The sequence below is a fragment of the Pinus tabuliformis genome, chromosome 1_1, assembly GCF_031772625.1.
Source record: "Pinus tabuliformis cultivar Carrire ecotype Pingquan chromosome 1_1, CPIR1, whole genome shotgun sequence".
In the NCBI taxonomy this organism is placed as follows: Eukaryota; Viridiplantae; Streptophyta; class Pinopsida; order Pinales; family Pinaceae; genus Pinus; species Pinus tabuliformis.
The window spans coordinates 628,395,804-628,405,634 of record NC_142297.1 but is presented as its reverse complement, the minus strand read 5'-3'; the positions used below and the strand labels follow the sequence as shown (position 1 = coordinate 628,405,634).

Genomic DNA, 9,831 nt, shown 5'->3' with positions numbered 1-9,831 from the left:
TTCTTTTTTCTTTGCACGAGGCTTTGTGAAGACAGGGTTAGGTGATCGAATCGCCACATAGCCTGGTATGCATTCCTTTTCCAAATACGTCCCAATTCTGTGTTTTAAGTTTCAAGGGAATTGGTCTGTGGGGGATACATTGGGGATTCTCCTGTTCTTTATTTTGGGTTCCCACTCTGCCCCTAGTTTTGAGGAAGGTGCCCATTCTGTCTACCACTTGGCTTATCCTGGAGGCAAAACTTTTTAAAAATTCTAATAGATAGAAGGTGCGGAACACCTTGTTCAAACCATGATAAATCAGATTTGTTTCAAAAATATCATTATTGTCTATATTCTGTGTGTTGATTTCTTGCTTGCAAATTTGAATCTGTTGTAAATATTCCTGAAAATCTTCATAGTTATAACTCGAACCCTCACGTTCTCTGTGGCATTTAGCGCCTTTACGAACAAGGTCATCTGGCTGATCGTCATTTCTTTTTTCTTTGCGCGAGGCTTTGTGAAGATAGGTTTAGGCAATCGAATCGCCATATATTTTGTCAAATGGCTGGGGAAGAGCACTCTAGGGCTTTCCTACGAGTTAACTATAAGCAAAGCTCTCATTGCCCTAGCAATGCCCACTACGACTGCTAGAGCCGGGGGAGTGTTCTTTCCCATTATCCAGTCCTTGTCTCTCTCCGGAGGTAGTTTGCCCAACGATAAGTCGTCAAAGAGACTCGATTCCTATCTCATTCAGTCACAATTCCAGGTAATTATTTTCGTTGCGTATGATATTTTGGAGCATATTGATGGCATTTTCATTCACAAAAACACACTGTTTAAAACGGGATGCTTTCTATTAAATTTTGATTTTGATTTTAATGAGATTTATTATGGTGTTTTCTATCACAACAACGAAACCTTAACATCCCCATGCTTTTGATTTTGATCTAATTAACTTAATTATAGCATTTTCAGTAACAAAAACAAAATCTTGCATTTGATTAAAGTATGGTTTTGATCTTAATGAGCTTAGTTATACCATTTTCAATCACAGAAATAGAATCTCAAAACCCCACTTTTGATTAAATTTTGATTTTGATCTTATTGAGATTAATTATGGCGTTTTTAATCACAGAAAAAAATTCTTTTTCTATTAAATTGCGATTTTCATTCCAATGAGCTTAATTATGGCATTTCCAACCACAGAAATGGAATCAAACACTTGTTGTTGTTTCCGTTTTGATTTTGATCTTAATGAGCTTCATTATGGCGTTTCCAATCACAGGAATGGAACTTTAAGAATCCCATGTCTTTTATTAAACTCTAATTTTTGATCTTAATGAGTTTAGTTATGGCGATTACAGGCATAGAAACTAAATTTCAAGAATCTGAATTTTAATCTTGATCTTAATGAATTTAATTACGGTGTTTTTGATCACAGAAACCAAATCTCAAGAACACCCGAGGTTGATTTTTATCTTAGTGAGCTTCATTATGGCATTTTCAGTCATAGAAACGGAACATCAAGAACCTCATGTCTTTGATGAAATATTTGTTTTGATCTTAATGAGCTTATTTATGGTGTTTTAAATCAGAGAAACGAAATCTAAGACCCTGATGCTTTTGATTTCAATGCGGACACACGACATGCACATCTACTCCCTTCTGCATCAACATCATAGAAAGAAAATCTTAAAACCCGATTATTTTTTATTATAACAACCATATATTTTTATTTGTATTAAATTTGATATTTGATTCTGGGAGAATAGGCTCCTTTGAAACAGTTGTAATGTAAAGTTTATTTCAATTACCTTTGAGGCTTCATTCAATCACATAACGGAACTCATTAAGAATGAAGCCTCAAAGGTAATTGAAATAAACTTTACATTACAACTGTTTCAAAGGAGCCTATTCTCCCAGAATCAAATATCAAATTTAATACAAATAAAAATATATGGTTGTTATAATAAAAAATAATCGGGTTTTAAGATTTTCTTTCTATGATGTTGATGCAGAAGGGAGTAGATGTGCATGTCGTGTGTCTGCATTAAAATCAAAAGCATCAGGTTCTTAGATTTCGTTTCTCTGATTTAAAACACCATAAATAAGCTCATTAAGATCAAAACAAATATTTCATCAAAGACATGAGGTTCTTGATGTTCCGTTTCTATGACTGAAAATGCCATAATGAAGCTCACTAAGATAAAAATCAACCTCGGGTGTTCTTGAGATTTGGTTTCTGTGATCAAAAACACCGTAATTAAACTCATTAAGATCAAGATTAAAATTCAGATTCTTGAAATTTAGTTTCTATGCCTGTAATCGCCATAACTAAACTCATTAAGATCAAAAATTAGAGTTTAATAAAAGACATGGGATTCTTAAAGTTCCATTCCTGTGATTGGAAACGCCATAATGAAGCTCATTAAGATCAAAATCAAAACGGAAACAACAACAAGTGTTTGATTCCATTTCTGTGGTTGGAAATGCCATAATTAAGCTCATTGGAATGAAAATCGCAATTTAATAGAAAAAGAATTTTTTTCTGTGATTAAAAACGCCATAATTAATCTCAATAAGATCAAAATCAAAATTTAATCAAAAGTGGGGTTTTGAGATTCTATTTCTGTGATTGAAAATGGTATAACTAAGCTCATTAAGATCAAAACCATACTTTAATCAAATGCAAGATTTTGTTTTTGTTACTGAAAATGCTATAATTAAGTTAATTAGATCAAAATCAAAAGCATGGGGATGTTAAGGTTTCGTTGTTGTGATAGAAAACACTATAATAAATCTCATTAAAATCAAAATCAAAATTTAATAAAAAGCATCCCGTTTTAAACAGTGTGTTTTTGTGAATGAAAATGCCATCAATATGCTCCAAAATATCATACGCAACGAAAATAATTACCTGGAATTGTGACTGAATGAGATAGGAATCGAGTCTCTTTGACGACTTATCGTTGGGCAAACTACCTCCGGAGAGAGACAAGGACTGGATAATGGGCAAGAACACTCCCCCGGCTCTAGCAGTCGTAGTGGGCATTGCTAGGGCAATGAGAGCTTTGCTTATAGTTAACTCGTAGGAAAGCCCTAGAGTGCTCTTCCCCAGCCATTTGACAAAATATATGGCGATTCGATCGCCTAAACCTATCTTCACAAAGCCTCGCGCAAAGAAAAAAGAAATGACGATCAGCCAGATGACCTTGTTCGTAAAGGCGCTAAATGCCACAGAGAACGTGAGGGTTCGAGTTATAACTATGAAGATTTTCAGGAATATTTACAACAGATTCAAATTTGCAAGCAAGAAATCAACACACAGAATATAGACAATAATGATATTTTTGAAACAAATCTGATTTATCATGGTTTGAACAAGGTGTTCCGCACCTTCTATCTATTAGAATTTTTAAAAAGTTTTGCCTCCAGGATAAGCCAAGTGGTAGACAGAATGGGCACCTTCCTCAAAACTAGGGGCAGAGTGGGAACCCAAAATAAAGAACAGGAGAATCCCCAATGTATCCCCCACAGACCAATTCCCTTGAAACTTAAAACACAGAATTGGGACGTATTTGGAAAAGGAATGCATACCAGGCTATGTGGCGATTCGATCACCTAACCCTGTCTTCACAAAGCCTCGTGCAAAGAAAAAAGAAATGACGATCAGCCAGATGACCTTGTTCGTGAAGGCGCTGAATGCCGCAGAGAACGTGAGGGTTCGAGTTATAACTCTAGAGATTTTCAGGAATATTTACAACAGATTCAAATTCACAGGCAAGAAATCAACACACAAAATATAGACAACAGTGATATTTCTGAAACAAATCTGATTTATCATGGTTTGAACCAGGTGTTCCACACCTTCTATCTATTGGAATTTTTAAAAAATTTTGCCTCCGGGATAGGGAAAGTGGTAGATAGAATGGGCACCTTGCTCAAAACTTGGGGCAGAGTGGGAACCCAAAATAAAGAAGAGGATAATCCCCAATGTATCCCCCACAAACCCATTCCCCTGAAACTTAAAATAGAGAATTGGGACGTATTTGTAAAAGGAATGCTTTCTTTCTATGATGCTGATGCAGAAGGGAGTAGATGTGCATTTCATCTATCCGCATTGAAATCAAAAGCATCAGGTTCTTAGATTTCATTTCTCTGATTTAAAACACCATAAATAAGTTCATTAAGATCATAACAAAAATTTCATCAAAGACATGAGGTTCTTGATGTTCCGTTTCTGTGACTAACAATGCGATGAATAAAACTGAATGAATACAAAAGAGTTATGAATAATCTTCTCTTGAGTATCAAAACCAGTGACTTCTAAAACTCTGGTAGAAGATGCACCCAGATCTGAAAAAACATTTGCATGATATCAAAGCTTCTAATTCCAAGCCACGAAGGAAACATGCACCCAACAACCAACCTTCAAATAAAGGATCAGTTGTTTTGCAAAACTCGGCCATGCCAAAAACTGAGTATATACCCTTTAGAAAACCAAAAAAATCTCCCAAACTGTTGACAATTTTAAAAAAATTCTCGTGTCTCATCTAATTGAGGCCATTTTTCAAAAACACCATTGTTTGGAATTTTGAAATTCCCCTTCAATTTCCTGGAAACTGCACCTAAAGTTCATTGTTGAAAAATGCCCACGAAATTTTGATGAGTGGTTTCCAAAAGCAATTTCTCAGTGGAGGGGGAGAGGAGGGATGGGTTCCATGGTATTGAAAATTGTCCAGGGGGTTCTACTATGAACTTGCTGCTGCCACATCACCAATAGTTTTTTTCACTCCCTTTGTTAAACATCGAACACCAAAAGGGGGTTCATGATTTATAATAACTATCGATCTGCTATCGTCTTATACTAGATCTACATGATACCCCAAGATTTGATATAGACAGAACTTCAACATTCTCAAATGTTAGTCGGAAACTCGACCAAGATCTTCGAATTCCCTTTATAACAAAAGCAATTGGTTAGCAGACTCAAGATATTTGCTACTAGAATGTGCTCAGAGCCAAAATTATTAAGCTATGCATGCGATGAATAAAATTGAATGAATACAAAAGAGTTATGAATAATCTTCTCTTGAATATCAAAACTAGTGACTTCTAAAACTCGGGTAGAAGATGCACCCAGATCTGAAAAAGCATTTTCATGATATCAACTTCTAATTCGAAGCCATGAAAGAAACATGCACCCAACAACCAACCTTCAAATAAAGGATCAGTGTGCAAAACTTGGCCATGCCAAAAACTGAGTATATACCCTTTAGAAAACCAACAAAATCTCCCAAACTGTTGACAATTTAAAAAAAAAAATCGTGTCTCATCTAATTGAGGCCATTTTTCAAAAACCCCATTGTTTGGAATTTTGAAATTCTCCTTCAATTTCCTGGAAGCCGCACCTAAAGTTCATTGTTGGAAAATGCCCACGAAATTTTGATGAGTGGTTTCCAAAAGCAATTTCTCGATGGAGGGGGAGAGGAGGGATGGGTTCCATGGTATTGAAAACTGTCAAGGGGATGCTACTATGAACCTGCTGCTGCCACATCACCAATAGTTTTTTTCACTCCCTTTGTTAAACATCGAACACATAGAGGCAGTTCACGATCTATAATAACTATCAATCTTCTACCGTCTTATACTAGATCTACACGATACCCCAAGATTTGATATAGACAGAACTTCAACATTCTCAAATCTCCTTTCTGAGTTTTTGTTTAATTTCTATTTCATACATGGACCATGATAGAAAATCCTCTGCCATCAAATTGCAAATTGATTCTTTGACTGTTGATATCCTACCTGCAAATTTGAATCTATTGTAGATATTCCTAAAAATATATCGACCTCCCTTTAAACACGGTCAACTATGCCACCTATTATGCAAAGGTCCTTTTATCGATTCCTAGCAGTTTCAAATCTTGATATTGGTTTGTTAGAACTGGAAAAAATACATTGAATATATAACCTGATTTCAATAGGTAAAAGAACACCACAACAGGACTTTCAAAATTCATACATTTCAATATATCGTGGACATACTTTTCCATTATAACCAAAAGAAAGAATATACAAATGATGAATTTTGTTCTGATCTGATTTGTTTTTTGCACAACAATAAAAATGAGTAGAAAAAAAAGTCTGACAGTAGTTAACACTATCTTACAAATTTTAGTCAGCTAGTGGTGATCAACCATTAAAACCAACAAAAAGAACAAGAAAACTCTGACAAAATTCTCATTATCTGCCTCCAAAATGCACACATGTCTTGACCTGCTAAGACCTAGTCTTGAATACTCATATCGGATTGATAGCCTTTGAGATTTTAATACCTTGGATACTTTGGATTTTATTTGTATGGAAGTGTTTGTTTGGATTTATTTAGAATGGAGTTGTGCTAAATGCAACTGCCATTTCGTGCTAAATTTCTTGATGTCTTCCTTTTTCTCAGGCATTAATACTCAAAATATACAATGAAACTATTAGAGATCTTTTGGTTACCACTAAATTTGGTAGTGTAGATGGACCTGGTTCTAACCTTGCAACCTAACATTTGATCCCTTCTGAGAGGCCTTGCCCTCTTTTCCAATTTGGGTAAGGAATAACAATCTCCCTCGTTATTCTTAGAATAAGGATTCCATCCATGCAATTAGTGGGTGCCTAGGAATATCTCTCTTAATCCTCGAAGTACATTTCCAACTACCTTTCCAACTTTGCAATCATTTATGTGAAAGTGGTTTTTGGGCTTTGGTCTCCTAAAGGAAATCAGGGAATCGTTTTAGATGTTGATGGAATAATCTAGACCCAAAATCCAAATTATGTAGGATTGATCTCAAGTTAACTCCACCATTATCTCTACCTGATTTAAACTTATATGAAGACATTGACATTATGAACACTGACTTAGCCTTTGGAATTAAATTGGCTATCTTTTGGAATTAAATTGGCTAGGGAATCATGTGGCTTGGTGAAGGAAATGCTTGCGGACAACAATCTTGCGATCTTTCCCTTTACCTTTGACAATGTACTATATTTTGTTAGTTGGTTTCTTGCTTATAAATATTATATTATGTTAAAAACCATCACTGTATTGTGCATTGGTTGTGCATCAAACAATGTTATTATCACCTCACATTTATGATATAGAATATTCAGTAAGTTACAAATGGCATCAGAAATTGGATGTTAAGGTTGGTAAGTTGTGATTGTGGCAATATTTTAGGATTCTGTGTGAAAAATTTTGGAGCCCCATTCAATGCCACCTCCAGATAATCTGCTCCAACCCATACTTTAACAACACCAAAAGGTTTCCTCTATTTACTTAGCTCATTCTATTTCATAGCATACCTTTTGATATCTTTCAACAACAACCAAATTTAATCATTATTAATAATTATGCAAGTATTAGAATGTCCTTATATTATGTATACATCTCATTCTAATATTTTCTTTCTTTTGCAACAGGACATATGGACTCAGAAAAAGCACACCTATGCAACTACGAGAAGAATAGAAAGCAAGAAATATGCGTCTCCAACTACGCATAAATCTCCAATGGTGTTCAGTATGCCATCATTCACCATGCATCTTCCACTAACAATATATAAATCCCCGTGGCAAAGGTAACTTCATTTCCATTCATTCCAAATTCATTTTAACACAACTCACCTACAAAGTATTACTAATAAATTTCCACAACTGATTTACATATTACAACTTCTAACATAATATACATTTTGCAGGATCATCACTGCTTCTTCAGGTCTTCGATGCCTCCAACAACTTTTGATACAACTTCAAATATGGAATGACAAGAACAATGCTCTTTAGAATATTATATTCACTATTTGTATTTTCCATTTGAAACTTGAAAAAGGATGTTTCAAGATCAAATGCCATTTTGATAGTTTGTCTTCACAACCGATTCATTATCAATGGGTTTTAACATATTTTGTTAACAAAATCAATTTATTTCAATGAATATAATACATGTTTTCAATATGTCTTCATATTAATTAAATTTCCCGTTTGAATAATGATTTCTTAAATAACCCTATCCAAATCAATATGGATACCCAATTCTTGTTCGCGTTTCGCGTTTCGCGTGAATTCATTCCTTTACCTTCACCTTCAACTACGCAATTTTAATCCAGATGCGATGGTGTCTAAACAAGTTCAATGGATATTTAAGACTACTTGCATTCCATTTTGTAGCCACTTTAACCCCCAAATACGCCTTTCGACATGGCTTCCTCAAATTGAAACTCAAATACATCGACCCTTGCTTTCAAAATAGCCCATTCACATTTCAATATTTTTCCACAAACTATGCCTTACGGCGTTTCCTTTGCAACATTAGGTGCAAATACTAGTTTTTATGATTTCGCAGGGCATAAAGAGGGTTCGATTGTGTACCTACCTGACCAACATTTCAGTGAATGCCTCTGAGAACTTCGTATGTAAAAACGATCTCTTCAAACCAGTTGGCTCTTCAATTCTATCTTAACTATAAAAATCACAAAGTGACAAATCACAATAGGGTTTAATTTCATTTTCACAGAGCCCTCAATTAATAAACAAGAAAACCCAAAGACTTTCTGATAAGCGGCTAATTGAAGATAAAAATGAGAATTGACTCTTACAGAGAGAAATTATCACAGCATAGATGAGAGAGGTACCAAATCTTTAGGATAGGCTTCCTTAGCTGCCTCCTCAGCTGCATCGCATATCAATCCCCAAAACCCTTTCAATATTACACAGGGAAATTCTGATTCATGTTCTGAATAAAATTAAATGAAATTGAAAAGATTCGAATAAGAATGAAAAATACCCACCCAGGGAGAATCCGACCATGCTCGAAAATCCGCTATTGATTTGGCGAAAGAAGGCGAGACAAAGTGTCTTTCTGTTTACCAACCCCATGAAATACCATACAAAAAACTTTCCAGTATGCTCTAGAAAAATTAGAAAACATTAAATCGCATACCCGCTTTTTTTTTGAAGCAGAAGATACAACCAACCCATAAAGAAATCCTAAATTGGAAAATATTTACTGTACCAGCAATGCAATTTTGATATCATGTATTAATTTTATGATTCCACATCTAAGGAATGAATGAGGATGTACGGTCAGAATGTACCAGCCAAATAGAAAGGCAGAAGAGATTAGGAAAAGCCAAATAGAAAGATAAATAGAGAGATAAACAGAGATTATGAAAATGCTTGTCAAAAATAGATAGAAAAAGAGAATAGAAAACCTAGGATTAATCACATACCTGCCTGCTTTTAGCAGAAGCTACAACCAGCCGATTAAGAAATACCTAAATTAGTAAAGATTGCCCCATACCAGCCCTGCAATGTAGATATCATATATCAATTTTATGATTCCACATCAATGTACTGGCTACATAGAATAATAAACAGAGATTAGAAAAACGCTTGTCAAGAATAGATAGAAAAAGAAGTACAGCTTAGATTGAACGTACTCTTTAGCCCCTAAACCCTTGTCAAGAATAGATAGAAAAGAAATACAGCTTAGATTGAACGTGCTCTTTAGCATGTTTTTGGAAGAGAGGAACAACATCTCAGAAAAACAAATACCAGCTCTGCCATCGGCTTAGGGAGATATCATCATGGTTTTATCTTACTCTTTGCATTCGAAGAAAATTGGTTGGCCAGGCCATTCACACAGCTTTTAAAAAAAAAAAAAAAAACCATAAAGAAAACACTCCACGCAAACAAAACCCCATAAAGAAAACGCAGACATCATGGCCATGCTAATGAACAAATAGCAACAAACCAGCCATACCAACTCTGAATACAAATGTCGCTGAGAGATGAAAC

General features: G+C 35.0%; 1 long non-coding RNA gene across 3 annotated transcripts in view; it reads right to left on the bottom strand.

Moving 5' to 3' along the window:
* Positions 1–8,370: 8,370 nt before the first annotated feature.
* Positions 8,371–9,831, bottom strand: part of LOC149214889 (uncharacterized) — a 37,228-nt gene continuing 35,767 nt past the window's right edge. For 2 of the 3 annotated variants that reach the window (XR_016250437.1, XR_016250435.1), the window contains exons 4-7: positions 9,264–9,339; positions 8,823–8,942; positions 8,631–8,704; positions 8,378–8,494 (exon numbers count right to left, since the gene is read on the bottom strand). This is a non-coding gene — a long non-coding RNA (uncharacterized LOC149214889). Of the gene's footprint in view, positions 8,495–8,630; positions 8,705–8,822; positions 8,943–9,263; positions 9,340–9,831 lie in introns of all 3 variants that reach the window. The other variant, XR_016250436.1, reaches the window with a different exon arrangement.